This window comes from Bos grunniens, chromosome 11 (genome assembly GCF_055505025.1).
Source record: "Bos grunniens cultivar Pamir isolate PY7600 chromosome 11, Bosgru_T2T1.0, whole genome shotgun sequence".
Lineage (NCBI taxonomy): Eukaryota > Metazoa > Chordata > Mammalia > Artiodactyla > Bovidae > Bos > Bos grunniens.
In genome coordinates, this window is record NC_141175.1 from 98,322,941 (window position 1) to 98,344,458 (window position 21,518).

Sequence of the window (21,518 nt, forward strand, 5' to 3'; positions counted from 1 at the left end):
CAGGGCCAAAAGATTTCAATACCAGCTGCTCCAACTTCTAAAAATTTGCAACATCTTTTTACTGCTTAGGATGGTAATAACATCAAACACGTCCTCCCCTGCATGAGGAACACGTTTAGTTCAAAACCAGCCAAGACGGAAAACATTCAAAACACACAAAGCCGGAGGGTGATTCGGCCCACAGGTCATCGGGTTCCACCTGGGCTTCCCCAGAATCAGCCGGGGAATAGTTCATTTACTATAAGGGAGGCTTGGATTCAGGTTTCTTGAGATGATGTTTAACAGTCTGCTCAGACACGCAGGCCTGTTCTGCATTAACCTCCTCAGGTAATATTATCCAGACGTCTCCAGTGTATGGAAGGTGAGGGCTGCCTTCTTACTTGGAGACAAAAATCGTGCTGGAGCAGGAACCATGAGGGTCCTGGGGTCTGCCCTGGCTTTTTTCACACACTCACCTAAAGGGATCCCTTCTCTTCCAAGACTCCTAACGTCCCAAGAGACTGCTCAGGCCCAATTCTAGAAGCCACATCCAGCCCCCTTTCTTGACTCCCATGGTCCTTGGAACATCAACTCTTGGTCTGTTTTCTGCCCAGCCTGCCCGAAATAAGAACTCAGCATCTTCACCCCAAACGAGGCTGTCCCCTCATCGCTCCACATCTCAATAACCAGCCCCACCAGCCCCGCAGGGTCATCTTTGACCCTCCCCCCCAACTCCATGCTACCATCTAATCATCTAGCCTCTGCCTTAAGAATTGCAGGGTGTTTCCTGGAGGCTCAGTGGTTAGGAATCCACCTGCTAATGCAGGACACGTGGGTTTGATCCCTGATCTGGGACGACCCCACATGCCACTGAGCAACTAAGCCCATGAGCTGCAATTACTGAGCCGGGTGTCCCTAGAGCCCTTGCTCTGCAACAAGAGAAGCCACCACAGTAAGAAACGCATGCACCGCAACTCAACAGTGACCCCACGGGCCACAACTACAGAACAGCCTGCACAGCAGTGAAGACGTAGAACAGCCCAAAATAAATAAAATTAAGAGGGAAAAAAAAAAAGAACCACTGAACTGAACCCACTTCTCTCCACCCACTCTGCTGCTGCTCCAGTTTGGGGGGCTGCCACCTCTCAACAAGGTCACGGCCACCGACCAGCCCCGAGAAAGACAAGACCCAGCCACTTCCAGCTGAAAACCCATGGACAGCTCCCTACCGACCTTGGGATGAAGGGCAGCCTCCCTGCCTGAACATCCAAGAGTGTGCGCAGACACCCCGTGAAGGTGATGAGATCAAGTCTGGGGTCATAACCAGTGCCGACGAAAGCAGAACAAGATGGACGTGGAGGTCTTCGTGCAGGGCGAGTATGGCTGGTGAAGGCTGAGTCCCACCTCCCTGGGTGTCCTGAGCTACGACGTAAATGCATTTCTCACTCTGGGCTGAGTGAAGACTAGTTTGAGAAACGCTAGTGGATGAGACCTTTGGTGAGCTGGCCCCGGCCCGACTCTCCAGGCCCCTCCTCACTGCCTGCTGTGAGGTTCTCTCATCGCCTCCAGACCCAGTTGCCCACTGCCCCCGGCCCTTTGCACAGGCTCTTCTCTTTGCTTGCCCCACTCTGGACTTGCATGTCCAATTCTCACTCCTCAAATCTCAGCTGAAATGTCCTTCCCTCATGGAAGCCCTGACTGGGTGGGCCCCCTACCCCATGTCACCTTTCCTTCCCCACTGTTGCCCACATCACAGTGCAGAGCAGTGGTTTGCATCTGCTTTCCTGCTATTGACTCCACCAGGGCAGGAATTATGTCTGTCTTTCCCCTCTGTGACTCCCTGGTGGCTCAGATGGTAAAGAGTCTGCCTGCAATGAAGAAGACCTGGGTTCGATCCCTGGGTTGGGAAGATTCCCCTGGAGAAGGAAATGGCAACCCACTCCAGTATTCTTGCCTGGAGAATCCCACGGACAGAAGAAACTGGTGGGCTACAGTCCATGGGGTCACAGAGAGTCAGACATGACTGAGTGACTTTCACTTTCACTTTTCCTTCTCTGCTCCTGGCACGCAGTACATGGAGCAGGCACTCAGTGACCACGTGCTGAATGAACAGACTCTTGAGCCTGTCCGTTAATTCAAGTCTTATGTGTTGCCTGAGCCCCTCTGCTGCACTGGCCCTGTAGACACACAAACAAACAAGGCAGCATCACTGCCCGGAATCCAGAGGTAACATCTTCCAGACCTCTGCATCAGGACCACTGCTCCCCAGGGAAGAGCAAGTTCAGGAGCACAGCTTCCTGTGGGTGATGCCAGGTGCTTAAGGGAAACCCTTTCAGACCCAAAATAAATCAAACAAAACCTCCTCGAGCCCAAATGCAGGACTCAAGCATTGATTTCCAGCATGGAAATCTTGTATTTCATAGGACAATGTTATATGAAAATTATGCTTACATGTCATGTAAAATTTCATATGAAATAGATATGAAGTCCTTGGCTTGCTCAGAACTTTAATATTCTTGGGCAACGACAAGGTGCCTTGAGGACCTTACGTGCCTGACATGGTGTTTAAAAATAGCTCGAGTCTGCATTTAGTTCTTACGCTGGATTCCTGAGTTCTAGTTGTACTTTACGGGAAGGGTCAAGGGTCTCAGACAGGTTGGGGTAACGGGAAATGTTGGCTCTGGAGTCCCAAACCGTCCCTCCAGGGATGGCTGATGGCACCGGGGTTCCCCAGAGGCCCTCAGATCAGCTCGGGGTCCCTCCTTACTCCCAAGTCTGCAGAACAATAGTCTCCCTTGAGTCCGAAGTCTCCTCTGTTCTGACTATCATCTCTTCTTGCATCTCTCAAAGGCAGAAGCAAGTCAGGGAACACCATTAGCCTTCTCAAACTTCGTTCATTCTCTTCCCCGAGAAAGAAGTGCCCCTCAGCAAACGCCCCCACCACCCACTGACTGCATGAGCCAAAGACCCCTGGGGTCAGGCTGGACACTGTCCTTCCTGCCAGTTCATCACCAGCGCCTGCTGCTTTTATTCTTGTCTCTCTAGATCAGCCGTCCCCAGCCTTTCTGACACCACGGACTGGTTTCCTGGAAAACAACTTTTCCATGGACCAGGACGGGTGGGGGCGATGTGGATGGCAGTGGTGGGCTGGGAGGGGGCACTCAGGGATGACTCAAGCGCATCACATTTATTATGCTCTTGGTTGTTGTTATTTAGTCACTCAGCCGTGTCCGACTCTTTGTGACCCCCATGGGCTGTAGCCCACCAGGCGCCTCTGTCCATGGGATTTCCCAGAGGAGAATACTGAATTGTGCCCTTTATTTCTAATCTAATGCCACCGCTGATGTGGCAGGAGGTACTGGTCCATGGCCTGGAGGCTGGGGACCCTGCTCTACACCACAACCCCAGCATGAGTTTTGACCTGAATTAACACATAAAGGCCCTGAGAAGTCCTGAGTGAAAGAAACCATTGGCACAGTTAACCCAGCCTTTCCAAATCCTATGCGGTCCTGGAATACTCGGCCCCTCCACCACATCTCCCAAAACTATGCCTCATGGGATACTCTTTGGGAAACACCTCTGACCTCCCTGGGGGCTCCCCAGCACGTCCACTCTGTCCTCATTGCAAGCTGCTTCCCGGGTTTAGCTGACGCCAGCTTCCTCCTCTAAAACTCCGGGCACCTCCATCAGTCCCAGCGATGACCTGGGGACACTGCTCCCTATCAGGAGAGGGTCCTCACAGTCAGATGCTAAACCAGGAGCCAGAGCACACGTACCAAAGGCCAGTGAGGAGACATCACTTCAGTCTCTCAATTGTCCTGGTTTTCCAACCATTCGCTTAAGAAAAAGCTCTAGGACTGAGTAACTTCCCTAAAGTAACACTTACCAGCTGGCTGACCACAGAATCACCAGCCTCATTCACTAAGCAGGATTCTACACTTGGAGTTGGAAATACTGAGTTCGGCCTACTTTTTATATACATTTTTTTTAAAACTTTCCTTAAGGAATGACACCATGAATGGAAAGAACCCTAAAAATATAAATTCTCTACAATTGAGCAAATTCAGGGACAATGAAAAGTCTAATAATAAACTTGAGACAGACTAAACACCACATAATTAGCACACTTGAACCGAAGGCAGAAGAAAAACATGTAATTAAATCTGAATCTTTTAGGAGGAAATAAAAATGGTCCAATAATAGCTAAATCAACCAGAATGAGAAAAGTTATAAAAAGCAACCTCCAACTGATTTGCCCAAGAAGAAGATAATATAGGACCAAACAGCAAAGGCTGGAAGAAGGGGAGAAATTCTCTACGGATACAGAAAAGTGAGATGAGATGGTTGGATAGCATTACTGAATCAATGGACACCAGTCTGAGCAAACTCTGGGAGTTGGTGATGGACAGGGAAGCCTGGCGTGAAGCAGTCCAGGGGGTTGCAAAGAGTCAGACATGACTCAGTGGCTGAACGATGACACAGAAGAGTGAAGCTGACGCAATTTCCAAGAGCAAATGATTGCTTTTCCAGAAGCACCCCAAAGGCTGAGTTCTCTTACAGTTGGTGAGAACAAAAATCACAAATTTACAAAATTCAGTTCACATGTGAGTATTAATGATGCAAAAACCTGTGGTTCCTGGAACAGCCTACAGCATTTCCACCCCCCGGGGCCTTTGCACTGTGGTTTCCTGCCTGAAGACGTCTCCAAATGATGCCAGGGCTCACTTCACCTCGTTCTCAGCTCTGCTCAGACACCCTCACTGACACAGAATCCCCAGGCACTCTCTGTGCTTCTACTGGGCATTAGTTTTCTTCAGAACAAAACATAACCTCTACTCAACACTGTACTGAGTTCGTGCTCAGTCGCTCAGTCATGTCTGACTCTTTGAGACCTCACTGACTGTAGCCTGCCAGGCTCCTCTGTCCATGGGATTCTCTAGGCAAGAATACTGGAGTGGGTTGCCATTTCCTTCTCCAGAGGATCTTCCCAACCCATGGATTGAACACGTCAAAGGCGTGAATAGACGCATCTGGGGAATTTGTTGACTCAGCTAAAGGAAAGCACGTCTTCACTCTCAACGTCGCTGTTATAGATGTAGCTGAGCGGTACTGGTAACTACAGCTGCCCTCAGCCCATCCCTGGGACTGAGTGGTCCTGGCATTGAGTTTGTTTCTCACGACCATCTTCTGGGGAGGTTCAGGTCTCTGGGGAGAAGGGATGCTTAGGGAACAGCCACTGAGGAGCAGACTCAGGACTGCCCAAGCTGCCAGGGGAGCCAAGGGAGCTGGCTGGCAGCCCACACCCACAGGAGGCTCTCCGGGAACCAGCCGATCTGGGATGGACAGAACCATTCCGAGCACGTTGGCTTTTCTCCAGTTTCTGTGCTGAAAAGAGTCCAGTTACTTGCTTCTTCCTCTCTCTGCTAAGAGAAGCCACACAGGAGGGACAGCTGGCTTTCCAGGGACCCTCCAGATGCCCGCAGACACAGTGACCACCACCCCGGGGCCCAGGAGAACCACCTAGGGAGTTTGAGCAGTCAGATGCTCAGGCCCCACCCCCTCACATTCTGTTTGCACTGGTCCAGGGCTGCGCCCTGGTATCTGCATTTTTTTTTTAATTTATTGATTGACTGATTGATTTCATCTTTGGCTGTGTTGGGTCTTTCGCTAATTGCAGAGAGTAGGGGCTACTCTCTTGGCGTGCAGCATGGACTTTAGGATGTGTGGGCAGTAGCTGTGGCCCCCAGACTCCAGAGCACAGGCTCAGTAGCTGTGGCACACTGGCTGAGATGCTCTGTGGCATGTGGGATTTTCCTGAATCAGGGATCAAACGCATGTTTCCTGCATTGGCAGGCAGATTATTTACCACTGAGCCACCAGGGAAGCCCAAGGCACCTGCGTTTTTTAAAAGTACAACTGTTTGCACGGTGCAGGGGGTTGAGAGCCACTGGGCCCCAGAAGAGGTGCAAGGGGTGGAGGATGGGGCGAGGGTGGGGGGAGAGAGGGGCGAGGGTTGGGGGGAGAGAGGGGCCTCACTTTCTAAATAGAAGATGATAGCTAACAATTTTTACTTTTGTTTCAGGCTCTGATATGGCTCCACAACACTGATTGTCCTGTCTTTATTTAAACATTTTGCTATTTTGTTCATCGTGGCTTTCTTTGCATTCGTGTTTATTTTTAAAATATCACATTGAAGTATTATGTTTATCGGGCTTCCCTGGTGGCTCAGACAGTAAAAAAATCTCCTTGTAATGTGGGAGATGCTGGTTCAATCCCTGCGTCGGGAAGATCCCCTAGAGGAGGGCATGGCAACCCACTCCAGTATTCTTGCCTGGAGAATCCCATGGGCAGAGGAGCCTGGCGGGCTACAGTCCATAGGGTCACAAAAGAGTTGGACACGTATTAACAACTTAGCATGCATGCACAAGATATTATTTTACTCCATTATTTTACTGTATCACATGTCCAAGTCTTTAATCTTCATGCAGTCCTACACGGAAGGTACTATCTCCATTTACAGACGAGGAAACTGAGGCTCAGAGAAATTAGGCTCCTCATCCCAAAGCACACACGTCATAAATGTCAGAAGCAGGGTTGCCAAGCTCCACACCCTGTGTTTGCTTCCCACAGCAGGCTGCCTTGGGCAGTGCCGCTGCCTGCAGCCTACAATGTTTTAAAAATATTTTCATTCCTCCAGCTTCTGTTGTCCGTTTATATCTCTTCTCTCCAACAGACTCTCATGCAGTGCACACGTTTACTTTCCCTGTCTCACCTGCACTGCTCCGCCCACTTGCCCAGGTTCTGGCATCTACACTAGGCTGTGATGGAGAGACGTCTCTGCTGGAGAATCTGGAACAGCAGCTGAAGCCTCTGGGATTAGGCAGTGGAGATGGGCAGTGGCTTTCTGTCAGCCGCCAGGCCCTGGCTGGACGGACCTCAATGGATGCTTCACCTGGGGGCAGCTAGTCCCCACAGGTTTCCATGGAGACCCTCCTTCTCCCCATCTTGCGCACCAGACCCTCTGCATCGATGGGGACCACTGTTCTGAGGACCCCAGGCTCGCTCACAACAGGCCCCCAGCGAAATGCCCCTTGCGTGGGGTGGGGGTAAAACGGGGGCCAGCCCCGCATTTTTTTTAAAGATCTTTATTTCTGGCTGTGCTGGGTCTTCATCGCTGCCGGGGCTACTCTCCAGCTGTGCGCTGACTTCTCCCTGCAGTGATTTCTCTTGCTGCAGAGCACAGGCTCTAGACACTACCCGTGTCCTTTGTAGTGTGAGTTCGTAACCACTGGACCACCAGGGAAGCCCTGGCCCCACATTTTGTCCAGGGAATTTCCCAGAAGCGGTTTGTAAATCAGATTATCCTAAAGCTAGTTTTCTTTTCCATAGAAATAAAGCTGTTACTGTGGCGATCCCAGCCAGAGCTGTCTGAAGAAGCCGTGGATGTGACCATGTCACCAACGCAGCCAGGGAACTGAAGCCCTGCCCCTCTCCCCCAGCACTGGGCATCTCTCCTCTGCTCCCGTCAACAGAACTTGGGTCTTGGGTCTGGTCCAGGTAACTGGGCATCTGTGCAGGTGGGCGGGGTCTGGTTAGGGATGTGTGGGGACCTTCAGTCGGGATGGACTGTCCTGCCAGGACCCCCTGACTGGTTGCAGAAGAGCCACTGTGAAGGTTTGGGGTGCAAGGACCACTCACACCCAATCTCACAACCCATCCCCAAAGCTCTGTGCTTCAGCCACCTCCAGCACACCCTAAAGGATGGAGAGGCCTCCAGGGACATGCTGCCTGAAGGGGCCCCTCCTTCTGGCTCCCTGGCTGTTCTCAATCCTGTCCTACAGGGCAGGACTCCGATAAACAGATTCTTGCTGGAGTGGTGGGGACTTCCTGAGTTACCACGCGTGAGTGCTAAGTCTCTTCAGTCATGTCCGACTCTTTGCGAACCTATGAACCTCTGCCCGCCAGGCTCCTCTGTCCATGGGATTCTTGGGCAAGAATACTGGAGTGTGTTGCCATGCCCTCCTCCAGGGGATCTTCCCAACCTAGGGATTGAACCTGCGTCTCCTGCGGTTTCTGCGTTGCAGGCAGATTCTTTACCGCTGAGCCACCAGGAAAGCTCTCCTGAGTTACCACCGATACTTTTAGCAAGTGTAAAGCCCAGAATAAAAGAAATAACTTTCTGAAAGATGCAAGTGCAAAGAAGAAATGCTATTTGGGAAGTCCCTCTACTGCCTGAAATGAATTTCCAATTAATGCAAAAGTTTTGCATGCACTTTGGAGGCAAAAAAAAAAAAAAAGGCAGATAAAAAGAAGTTGACTAGAAAAGGATGTCTTTGCAGCATCATATATTGTAGAAAATAAACGTTACTATCAAGAGTCTGGGAAACCCAAGTACTGTTTTATTATACCTTGCAGCCTGTAATTTAATTCCCTTTGCATATCATCTTTCAGCTCTGGGGGCTGTAAGTATTTACCAATATATTTATATTTATTCAGTTGCCATAATAAAGAACAAAGGTTTTACTCTTTTTTTTTCAGCCAAGCAGGGGGAGGTAGTCTGAGAAAGCAGAAAATGGGGCGCAGGAGAGGAGTGGGGGATCTGCCACCTGGGGAGTGTCTCAGCGCTTGTCAGGGGCTGGAAGGATGGGGGGAGTGTCGAGGTTGGGGGTTACTGGTGCACCCCCAGGCATTTCCTGCATGTCTCCAGCCACACTACAGGGTCACCCTCTCTGCTCCCTGAGGTTGAGTGTGGCAAATGGCCCTCCTTGGTCAGTAAGTGTGAGGGGTACCCTCCGACTGATGCTGAATAGCTGGTGAGCCCCTGACTCTCTCCCCACTCCAAGCCCTTGATGCTGGAGTCTTCCCTGCATGAAGGCGACAAACAGGAGAGCCCAGCCCCCCTCGGCGGTCATGGAGCTCAAAGGGCAAGCAGCGACTGCATAACCTCGTCCTCCCGACAAGGACTCGGGGTTCAGGTCACATCTCGGCCACTCCCTGGGGGTTTGGACAAGCGAGTTGCCCTCATTGAGTACGACACACATAGTAAGGCTTCCATCAGCCTACAGAAAATACTTATAAGGCTTAGGGGAAGCACACACCGCAGGGCTGTGCAGTGGCCAGCTCAGTGCCGGCCCATCTAGGTGCTCGGGGAAGCTCAGTCTCTAATCCTCAGGTTCCCTCCCAGGCTTCAGTTTCCTGTCGTGAAATGAGGCTGTGAGGTTGGAGGGAACAGTCCCTGAGGGCCCTGCCTGCCTCGTCTGTGATCCACTCGGAGCCGTTCACGCTGTCACGTTGCAGAGTCTGAGCCCGGAGCATTTGCCTCTGTCTCAACAGCGAAGGATGACTGAAGGCAGACGCGGACTACCCAGCTGTGCCTTCTTCCTTCTTGGAAGAGACGAACGATCGTTTCCCTGCCCTGGGGATCATTTATGATGCTCACAGAGCCCTTGGCGGTGCCCTGCCATAAATCAGTGGCGGGAGTCGCTGGAAGTGACGTGAGATTCAGGGATGTGCCTGGGAGGGGCCAGGAGACCCTGGGGAGAGCCACACGCCTCCCCCCAGCTTCTGATCGGCTGTTCCAGACTCCGGTTATTTATTTTTCACTTGCTTATGTGATTAGATCTGCCTGGCTGACAATCTTTCAAGGCTCCATTCTCAGGAAAACCGTTTTGCCATTTATTAAGCCTGAGTAGGCCATGGCAGGGTGGACTGCAGGGAGCCAGGTCAAGGTTTACCATCCCCAGCCCCCAGCCCTCACTTTCAGAGTCTCTGTTACGTTTTCCTCTCCATCAGGTGGTCTCTCAGGGCAACCCAAATATTTGCAGACACCTCCTTCCCCAGCAAATTTCCCCCTCCAACCAGATTCCTTCAAACAACAAATAATTACAGCACAGCACCTACTGTGTGCGGGGCACTGTGCTGGGTGCTGGGATGCAGCTAGGGGCCTGCCTCATAGAGTCCACTGGGAAACGGACTTAATGGAACCACCAGGCGACTCCTGGAAAATGGAAAGGCTGGATCGAGCTGAGCAAGTGATGTCCACGTTGCAGAGACCATGGCTATGCTGGGGGTGGGGTGGGGGGCTCCCTTCCACACGTGCATGCTCCCCAAGGGGCCTCCTGCCTCCACCTCTCCCCTGCCCGGCTGAAACACCCCACCTTGCTGCAAGGACTCCTGACTCTTGATCTCCAGCCCATTGTCTGAGTTTTGGCTGTATTTCTAGCCACCAGTCAAACAGTATTAGCGACTGTAATAATAAAATCCAAACAATACCAGCATTTATTATGTGTGTGTTTGACAGTATGCACGCCATCCTCCTTTGGTTGTTGTTTAGTCACTAAGTCATGTCTGACTTTGTGACCCCATGGACTGTACCCACTAGGCTCCTCTGTCCATGGGATTCTCCAGGCAAGAATACTGGAGTAGGTTGCCACTTCCTTCTCCAGGGGATTTTCCTGACCCAGGGCTCAAACCCATGTCTCCTGCATCCCCTGCATTGACAGTTGGTTCTTCATCACTGAGCCACCAGGAAAACCCATATGATCCTTCTTAGGAGTCTTCTTATTCTTATTTGGGGTGGGGGTGGGTGGCGTGCAGGGGTGGCATACACTTGATCAAGGTCACATGGCTTAGAAGCTTCGGGACCTGGATTTGAACTCTGAGCTCTGACACCAAGCCTGAGCCTTCCCCACCATCCACTCCATCCACTGCCAGTCAGGGGGACCCTCAGCACCTCGTACTCAAACACTTAAAACCAAGTTCCTCCCCCTCCTCTCCACCCAGCTCCTTATCCACTCACCCTATGAGAGGTCTGTCCCTCCTCCTGCCTCGTCTAGAAATGGCCTCATCACTCTCGTGGAGCACTTAGATTGTCACCTGAGTCATCCCTGACTCCTCCCTCTGCCTCTTTCCTCCCGTCCAATCAGCTTCTGAGTCTGTAAGACAGCTTATGGCTCTATCCTCTGCCAAGTCTTCTAGGTCAGTGCAATAGCTCCTAAATGATCCCATTTCAGGATCATCTCTCTCCAGCTGACTCCCAAAATGACATGTGATGCTTGTTCCCCTGAACACTGGGTCTTTTGGTTCCTCCCTTGATCAAATACCTGATAGCTTCCTAACGAAACTCATGACTCCTAAGTCCAGCATCCACCCAAGACTTCGTTTCTGGTTTGCATGTGCTGATGCTGCTAAATCGCTTCAGTTGTGTCCGACTCTGTGTGACCCCATAGATGGCAGCCACCAGGCTCCCCCATCCCTGGGATTCTCCAGGCAAGAACACTGGAGTGGGTTGCCATTTCCTTCTCCAATGCATGAAAGAGAAAAGTGAAAGTGAAGTCGCTCAGTCGTGTCCGACTCTTAGCGACCCCATGGACTGCAGCCTACCAGGCTCCTCCATCCATGGGATTTTCCAGGCAAAGTACTGGAGTGGGGTGCCATTGCCTTCTCCAGGTTTGCACATATGTCCCCAGAAATTCGCCCGTGACACCTGAAGCTCAACACACCTCACTTCCGAATGGGAGAAATTATTTGCAAGTGACATGACCGACAAGGGGTTAATATCCAAACTATATAAGCAGCTCATAAAACTCAATATAAAAAAAAAAAACTCAATCAAAAGATGGGCAGAAGATCTGAATAGACATTTCTCCAAAGAAGGCATACAGGTAGCCAACGGGAACATGAAAGGATGCTCAACAGCGCTAATTATTAGAGAGGACGCAAAGCAGACACAGTGCTGCCCCCAGGCCTGCACCTCTACAGCCCTGACTGGGTGCAAACACCCTCAGACCCACCTGAAGTGCTCTGCCCACCTGCTGTCTCTGAGTGAGCCCTGTCTCTGCTGGGCTCTGTGTGCCTCTCCCTGACCTGTCCCCACCTCGCTCCCCAATATCCTCTCCCCCGGACCTCCCAACGTCCCTCCAAAACGGTTCTGAGTCATGTGGGATCTTCCCAGATCAGGGAGTGAACCCGTGTCTCCTGCATTGGCAGGCGGATTCTTTCTCACTGAGCCACCAGGGAAGCCCTTGTAAGTTCTTTAAAACTGGATGGATGCTGGTCCATGAGAACGGACCATGGAAATGTCTCTGCTGGGAATCTGCTTTTCCAAAGTGAAGACTAGAAATGTCCCCTCCCGCCTGAAGCCCCAGCTGGCTCTGGGCCTCCTGCCTGAAGCTCTGGCTGGCTCAAGGCCTCGTGGTATCTCCACCCTCCTGGACTGGTCAGCACCTCCACTCCATTCTGTTAGCAGAAGACAACTCTGAGCAGCAAGGCCGGAGGCATCCACTCTCTGGAGACTGAACTGTAACTCTCTCTGGAGATAGATTCCTCCACAAGGAATAAACATGGAAATATTTGTGATAAAAAATAGGGTAGAGCCTTGTGTCTCTTTGGGGAACGGGATTCCAATTATCTCCACTTGCCTTCAGGCTCCACAGTGTAGTCTGTTTACAGATTTTTAGAAACCCTTTAACTGTACAAAATTCTTCCCAAATATGCTGCTGTGTCTCTCTGCTCTTTCATGAAGGCAGAAATAGGACCTTGAGGAGTGCATGGCACTCCCTTCCTGCCCCAGTGACATGAAAGGGACTGGAGACAGAGGAAAGCATACTGAAGTATATAAGCCAAAAAAGTGTTCTTTGCTGGATGTGGGTCAGTGGTCAGTGGTGATGCTGAGGGCTCTCTTGATGGGGAGCTGGGCGCCAGGATATAGCCTTGGACGACACCCATGGAGCCCATCCTTGGGGCGTACAGTAAAGCCAGGGGCTCACACATTGACCACTGCAGCCACAACAGCTCGCCCAGACCAACCAAATATCTAGTGACAATTTGGAATCAGTCATGGGAGAAAAAGCAAACTGCAAATCAGGTCAAGCTTCCAGGGCACAAGCTCAGTTTTTAAACCTTCACTGCCACCAGCTCCTTTCTCAAGGCATCAGACATGAATGTTTGATGAAAGAATGAGTGGATAAAAGAGATGACATCTTGTTAGAAAAAAATACCATTTTCTCATCTTCAGGGTCTCAGTCATCTGATCTACCACTAGACTACCATTTTTACTACTTAAAAAAAAATACTTTTTATTTTGTATTGGGGTAGAGCCAATTAAAAATGCTGTGATAGTTTCTGGTGGACAGCGAAGGGACTCAGCCATACATATACATGTATCTATTCTCCCCCAAGCCCCCTCCCATCCAGGCTGCCACGTAACATTGAGCAGAGTTCCCTGTACAGCACACTAGGTCCTTGTTGGTTATCCATTTTAAATACAGCAGTGTGTACACGTCCACCCCAAACTCCGTAACTATCCCTTCCCCACATCCTTCTCCCCTGGTAACCATAAGATTGTTCTCTAGAGAGTCTAACACTTTTTAAATTAGTAATCACCTAATAAGTAACTCCATCCTCAATGGCTGTACCCACAACAAAAGCCTTGCATAGTAGAAGGGGGAGGAGCGGGGAGAGGAAGGGACGGGTTATTTATTGAGCAAGTGCCTTAAACATGCTGTTTTTTTCCATCTTCTACCAGCTCTGTAAGGCATTTTTCATCACATCCCTCTTTTACAGAGGAGCAAACAGAAGCCACAACTGGTTCCATAACATGTACAAGATCATATGGAGAGAAGGGAGTGACCCCACAGATGCTTGTTCAGGTCTGTCTGAGTCCTGCTCCTTCTGGAATGACATGACTTTCCAGACTTACTCCAGACAGACAGGAAAGACTGATTTTGCAGGGTTTCACCACTAAAATAAAATAATTATTTACATTAACAGTCTTTTCCCCGTTTCACCAGGATTAATTGAATTTTCTTAATTTCATGTTTTTTCTCCTTATTTTTTTCCTAAGGCTTTTGGTGCCTGCTACCCCTTATTGGATAGTGACGTCAGCAGTCCTAAAAGGGATGAAAAATTAGGAAAGGATCCTTAACAACGATTCATGCTTCATTTGGGAGATTTTCTTTTATTACGGAAGGTAGGCTCTCAATTGTGACTTCAGATTGAATGCGTGTTCCAGGCGCCTTGGGCGCTGGCAGGAGAGTTACGCACACGGAGCTCATTTAAAAAGGTGTCTGGACAGGATGTCCTGAGGAGGGCCGTCCATCTGAAGGAGAACACAGGACGCACCCAGCTCCACGTTAGCAAGGACACACCAGGGGCGACGAAAGCAATTTCCTATTCAGAAGAAGCTGGTCTCATTCCTTCTAGCGAGCAGCCTGTCTGCTCTAGCTTCTATCCGGAGTACAAACAGTCTTTGGTCACTCAATAAATCACCCATTTGCCACAGAAGACACGTCCTCTTCATTAGAGAAGGGGGAGGATTAGACTCCGACCTTAGAGCTTTAGAGCTGTACTGTGATGCTCCAAACAATTACATAAAAGTCAGACCCCACTGACAGACAACCTCCCAGGACTAAGGAAGGAAAGAAAGAGCTTCTGAAAGCAGCCAGGTCTGAGGCTCTGCAGCCCTGCTGAGAGGCCAACTTCTTCCTTCCAGGAGCCGTTTATTCAGTCACCCCTTCATTTACTCATCCAACACTTTTTCAGCCCTACCCTGTGCTGTGCAGTATTTGGGAAGCCCCAGGATGCATAGGAACCCCCTCCCATCCGTCTGGTGGGAGACGCGAGTAGGGGAGAGAATTCATACAATGCTGCGCCCCACAGGCTCTGCTGGGTGGGGAGGGGGCCCAGTGGGGGCCACGGAGGAGTGTGGATGTCAAGCAGGAAAGATGATATATTCCCACACGACCCCTCTCCCACAAGGAAACTTCAGAGTCGACGGAAACGACAAAAGGAAAATTAGACTGGACGTTCAAATTTACAACTTTTGTGCATCCAAAGACACTAACAACAGAATGAAAAGTCCACCGATGGGAAATACTTATAAAAGCAAACACCCAGCAAGGAATTAATGTCTAGAATAGATGAAGAACCCCTACAACTCAACAGTAAAAACAAACAGCCTGATTCCAACACAGACAAAGGAGCTGAAAGGGCATCTCTCTGAAGAAGATTCACCTATTTTCATAGTGTTTAGCTTTCCTTTTTTGTTCTGTTGTTTTCTGGTTTTGATAGCAGAGAAATCATGCCTTCATAAAGAGGCCCAAGAAGAGTTCTCTCTTTTTCTATTTTTTCTGGAAGACATTAGTTAGAATCGATCCACTATTCTTTAAATGTTTGGTATAATTCTCCGGTGAAGCGGTCTGGTCTGGAGATTTTAAATTAGGAATTTAATTCCCTTAATAGTTGTAGGACTGTTAAAATTATCTGTTTCATATTGAGGCAGTTGTGGTAGGTTGCACTCTTTCAGAAACTGGTCTATTTCATCCCACTTGCCAGATTTATGTGTAAAGAGTTGCTTGTACCAGTCTCTTACTACTTTTTTTGATGTCTGAAGGATTTATAGTGCTATTTCATTTCTGGTATTAGAATTGGCATGTTCTCTCCTTTTGTGAGAGTTGGACTGTGAAGAAGGCTGAGCACTGAAGAATGGATGCTTTTGAACTGTGGTGTTGGAGAAGACTCTTGAGAGTCCCTTGGACTGCAAGGAGATCCAACCAGTCCATTCTGAAGGAGATCAGCCCTGGGATTTCTTTGGAAGGAATGATGCTAAAGCTGAAACTCCAGTACTTTGGCCACCTGATGCGAAGAGTTGACTCATTGGAAAAGACTCTGATGCTGGGAGGGATTGAGAGCAGGAGGAGAAGGGGACGACAGAGGATAAGATGGCTGGATGGCATCACTGACTGGATGGACGTGAGTCTGAGTGAACTCTGGGAGTTGGTGATGGACAGGGAGGTCTGGCGTGCTGCGATTCATGGGATGGCAAAGAGTCGGACACGACTGAGCGACTGAGCTGATCTGATCTGATCTCCTTTTCTCTTTGTCAGTCATGATAGAGATCTGTCAGTAACTTTATCTTTTCAAATGGCCAGCTTTTTGTTCAATTGTTTCATTGATTTTCTATTTTCAAATTCACAAATTTCTTTCTTCTTTTTTCTTTCTTTCTTGAAGTATAGTTAATGTATAATATTGTATAAGTGTCAGGTGTACAACATAGTGATTCACAATTTTTAAAGGTTATTCTCCATTTATGGTTATTATAAAGTATTGCCTAAATTCCCTGGGTTTTACAATATACCCCTGTGGCTTTTTAAATTTTATATATTACAGTTTTTAATTTTATACAGAATAGTTTTATTTCATAGATAATAGCTTTTATTTTATACCTCTTAATCCCCTTAAGTTCATAGATTTCTGATTGAATATCATTTTCTTCCTTCTATTTGCTTTGGGTTTATTTTGCTGTTTTTTAAGTTTCTTGAGATGGAGGCTTAGATTATTGGTTTGAGACTTTGCCTCTAAGTATTTAATGTTGTAAATTTCTCTCTCAGCATTGAATTAGCTGCATCCCACAAATTTTGATATGTTTTATTTTCATTTTGATTGTCTTTATATTTCCCTTGAGACGTACTCTTTGACTTGTGAATTACTTAGAAGTGTTATTTAGTTTTGAAGTGTTTAGACCTTCCTGTTATCTTTCTGTTATTGATTTCTAGTTTGAATAATAGTGGCCATTATTTCCTTGAGAACTTTTTCAGTCCTGACCTTTTTCTCTTCTCCGTCTAGAGCTCCAATGACATGAATGTTAGGTCTCTTCTAATAGTCCCATGGGCCTCTAAGTCTTTCTTCCTTCCTTCTTTCTTTCTTTCCTTTTGTCTATTTTTTTCTTATTTGCTTTAGGTAATTTTTGATTATCTTCCAGTTCACTAATTTTCCTCCTCTGTCTCATCCACTCTGCTGTTAACTTCATCCACTGAGATTTTTCTTTTATTTATTGTGCTAAAATTTCCATTTCATTCTTTTTCATATTTTCTATTTCTTCAGTGACATTTTTTTCATTTTTCATTTGAGCAAAGTGTACCATAACTTCCCTGAGCACTTTTATGATGACTCGTTTAAAATCCTTGTTGGGTAATTCTAACACATGTATTATGTTGGTGTCAGCATCTATTGCTTGAGGTTTTTCAATCAGGTTGAGATTTTCCTGATTCTTTGTATGACGAGTGATTTGAGGTTGAAGCCTAGATGTGTTGGGTGTCATGTTATGGGACTCTGGGATGCCAGAGATGAAATAACACCCAGGGAACTCATGGCAGTGTTATCCTCCATGTCCTAAGTTCCCTGGTGGGTCTACCTCCTTCTTGCCACTTTCAGAGTCTTCTTATGCTTATTTTACACAGAATGTTCAGAGATGTTTAGTTCTACCTAGCAGGAAGAATAAGAACAATTACTTGTACATCATCTTCCTAGAAGCAGGAATCTATATGTGTGTGTGTGTGTATATATATATATATATATAGTGAAGATGCTACCTCCTTAATAAGCCTTGAGTTAAGAGTATGCAGTTTCCATATTCTGTGCTTTGGTCCTGTTTGCCCACTCACTATCTCTTGCCTGCATTCTTTAAATGGTTCCCAAATTAGCCTCCAAGCTGACGATCTCTCCCTCTCTTCCAGGCTCCTCTGCTCTGCAGATTGTGGGCAAAGACATCAATCTCTAGCCTTCCTTTCTGTTCCTCCATAACTGTGGGCAGCTCATCTCTGGCTTCATCCTAAAACTCAACCTCCTTCGCCTTCAAAGCCAGCAATTCAATGGCTCCACCTCACATCCACTGCCTTCTCTTCATCTGCTCTCCCATGTGATCTGCTGCTGCCGCTAAAATGCATCACTGCTGGGTTCCAGACACATGCTGTGCAGTTGGTTCTGGGTCTTCACACATGCCTTGCCTCCACTCAGAATGCCCCTCCTTGCCCACTCTCTCGAGGGAACCTTCCTCGATCACCCAAGGCAGAACCGATGGCTTCTCCACACTGACATTCACACATAGCCTTTTACTCATCTTTCTCTGAGCACATTCCTCAATCCATTTCACAGGACAGAATGTGTACTCCTTGCAGGGTCTCTTCAGGCCTTCTTGGCTCAGTGGTCCAGGGAGGAGAGCAGGCCCATCAGCAATGAGAGACCAGAGCTGGCTTCATCCGGAAGCAGGGGGTATGCAGAGAAGCATCTGCTACTTCTAGAAAGTGCACCTTCATCGGGAGATTCTGCTCTGTGTCTGGCTGTTCTGAAGGTCCAGGAAGATTCTTTAGAGATGCGTTCACCATATTTGTCTTGAGGTCAGTTGTGCAGACTGTCTAGGGCAAGGTTCCCCACCCTTCATTAGATCCACCTGTCATGACCGTGATGTGGACAGTTCATCCTTTGGGGTGCAGCTGCTTTCTCCGTAAGGGGGCTGTTGGCAGCATGAGGAGTAAGGGAAGGGAGAAGTTGGTGGGGTTAAGTCTTAGCCCTGCCACTTACAAGCTCTGTGAACTCTGGAAAATTATTGAACTTCTCTTTGTATCTCAGATTCCTCCTCTGAAAAATGGGGATAAGTATAAAACCTCCAGAGAATCACATTCAAATGCTTAGAACCACTCACAGCACTCCATAAATGTTACTGGTTAGCATTTTCAATGATTTCCACCAAAGTGCCCTGAACAGTAGAATATGAGTAAGGATCTGGGGAGAGACCCCAAATTAGCCTCTATCTGCTAGACGTTTCTTTTAAGCATCCTGTGTGCGTGCATGCTCAAACACTTCAGTCGTGTTCAATTCTTTGTGACCCCATGGACTATAGCCTGCCAGGCTACTCTGTCCATGGGATTCTTCAGGCAAGAATACTGGAGTGGGTTGCCATGCCCTCCTCCAGGGGATCCTCTCAAACCAGGAAATGAACCCATGTCTCCTGAGTCTCCTGCATTGCAGGTGGATTCTTTACCCACTGAGCCACCTGGGAAGCCCTTAAGCATTCTATCTCATGTGAAATATTTATGCAAGTCTTGCATTCTACTCCATTATAAGGTTGAGTATTTTTTTTAACACATTTTTTACTGAGGGATTTTTGCAGAAACTAACGCCTGCGGCTGGAGATTTATTATGGAAGTGAACAATGAAACACTCTGGTCGATAACGTTTGGGTAACAAAAGATGTATTAATATGTCTCTAGTAATAAGACCCTGATGCTGGGGAAGATGGGAGGCAAAAGGAGAAGGGGGCAGCAGAGGTTGTGATGGTTAAATGGCATCACTGACTCAATGGACATTAATTTGAGCAGACTCTGGGAGACTGGAGAACAGAGGAGCCTGGCGTGCTACACTCCATGGGGTCACAAAGAGTTGGACACAACTTAGCGACTGAACAACATTTCTTCTGCAAATGTATTTAAGAAAAAAGTACACTCTAGGTAGACACCTTCATGTTGCCCCTCGACATGGGCTTGAGTGAGGGGCACAGCCAGGGGACCTTGAGCCAAGGATACAGAGGGTGGGTGCCCAGGCTGGCACTGGAAGGTGCATTTCACTGGTGAGAGCCATGCAGGGCCCCCGCCCCGTTCCCTGCTCCTCCCTCAACTGGGAGCCACAACTTCAGTCCAGCTTTTCTCATTTCAAGAGCTGGCCTTTTCTTGGACGCCTGGGATCTAGAGAATGTGAGCATGGAAATAAAAATCTTGGCTTGGATTTCCTGAGCTATGATCATCAATAAAATAGGGCAAAAGAGAGCTATAATCTAATGTACTATATTACTGTAATTAGAGCTTCACGCATGGAGCTCTTACCCGCCCTCCCTCCAAAATAACCAAACAGTTTTAGCATAGATAGTAGCGACTTTATTCTCCATCACGGGGCACTCTGTGATTGGGTAATTATGGTAACAGCATCCAGTATGCGGGTGTCAAGTTCAGTATAAGAGAAAAAAGATGGGAAAAGGCACACGAAGGAAGAGAAGCACAGAATCGCAGCATCGCAGGATTGGGAAGAACAATTGTGTACTTTCCTTCCTGCTAACAAAAGAGGAAATGGAGGCTCAAGATGGTGGGGGTGGGCTGGGTGGGGGTAAGCGACCTGCAAATGTCAGACAGTTAGATTGAGGTGGAAAAAACGTGACGATGTTAGTCACTTAGTCATGTCCGACTCTTTCTTGACTGCCTGAACTGTAGCCCACCAGGCTCTTCTGTCCATCGAATTCTCCAGGCAAGAATACTGGAGTGGGTAGCCATTCCCGTCTCCAGGGGATCTTCCCAATCCAGGGGTTGAATTCGGGTCTCCTACATTGCAGGCAGAGTCTTTCCTGTCTGAGCCACCAGGGATGGACAGAGGTGGAGTCAGAACCAAAACCCAGGTGTGTCTCTCCTGTTCAAACTCTTTTCTACCTAATGTCCCTGGACAACCGCATAAGGTAGAATATTCTAGAAAACTTTCCACAAGGCAACGAGTCTTCGCTAATGAAACCTGTGGAGGTATAGAACACAGCGCTTCCGTGCCTTGAGCTGTTGTCAGTTCATTTGTTGCCTGAGGCCCAAAGTCATGGGCACTGAATGTCAACAGTCATTAGCAGGAAAAGTGTGAAACATGTTCTGTTTTGTCCATTTGGTTCCTCTGACCCAGCAGATGGGAAAAATGAGCAAGTGCACAAACTAATACTTTGTTCAGCTTCTGGTTAAGGAGGCTGATTGTTTACTTTCAGCGAGATTTTATTTCTGCTATTACACTGACAGCAACTACCACCCTGGTCAGGCGGCAGCCGTCACATCAAGGCAAGACCCTCTGCCAGCAGAAAGATCATGACTCGATGAAGGCTCGGGTGATGGTTAGCAGTTTTCAGCAATAAAGTGTTTATAATTAAGGTATACACATTGTCTTCTTAGACATAATGCCAGTGCACACTGAACAGACTGCAGTGTAGTGTCAATGTATCAATAATCTTTAAATCTTTTTTTAATATAAATTTATTTTAATTGGAGGCTACTTTACACTATTGTATTGGTTTTGCCATACATCAACATGAATCTGCCACGGGTGTAGACATGTTCCCCATCCTGAACCCCCCTCCCACCTCCCTCCCCATACCTGTGTTGGGTCTTAGTTGAAGCATGCAGAATTTAGTTTCCTGGTCAGGGATCAAACCCAGCCACCTGCATTGGGAAAGCCAAATCTTAGCCACTGGACCACCAGGGAAGTCCCTCCCTCCAATCACTTTTACATGCACTGGAAGACGGAAAGATTTGTGTGACTTGCTTCACTGCGGCATTCGCTTTACTTGGGTTGGGGGTGGGTCGGGGTCCAAGTCCACAGCATCCTGGATCTGTGCCTGGAGGTCTACCGTAGTCTCTTCTCACTTGAACCTCCACCACAGATTTCCCCTAATGACAGCAAACCAGAGTGATACGCTCCAATTCTCCCCATCAAATGAAATGAAATACTTGGGGATCTGACAGCAAAGTCAGGGGAAGACCTAGTTCCTAGCAGCCCTCCTCCTTATTAGCACACCAGAAGTACAACAATTAAGGTTATGCTGTTGGCCCACTTTAGATGAAAAGGACACATATCCAATTACTTCACATGACGACAAGTGCAAATAATTAGAAATATACCCCAGACAGTGTCTTGGAACTTTCTGGAAGAAACAACTTTAGGTGTCTAGGTGCTTTCTCAGGCTGCCA

At 48.2% G+C, this 21,518-nt stretch overlaps 1 long non-coding RNA gene across 1 annotated transcript; it reads right to left on the reverse strand.

Annotated features, from left to right (window-relative positions):
* Positions 1 to 19,662: 19,662 nt before the first annotated feature.
* On the reverse strand, positions 19,663 to 21,518 carry LOC147363657 (uncharacterized). The gene is made up of 2 exons (XR_015137348.1): positions 20,926 to 21,518; positions 19,663 to 20,150 (listed from the first exon to the last, which is right to left on the reverse strand). It is a non-coding gene; the product is annotated as an uncharacterized LOC147363657 (long non-coding RNA).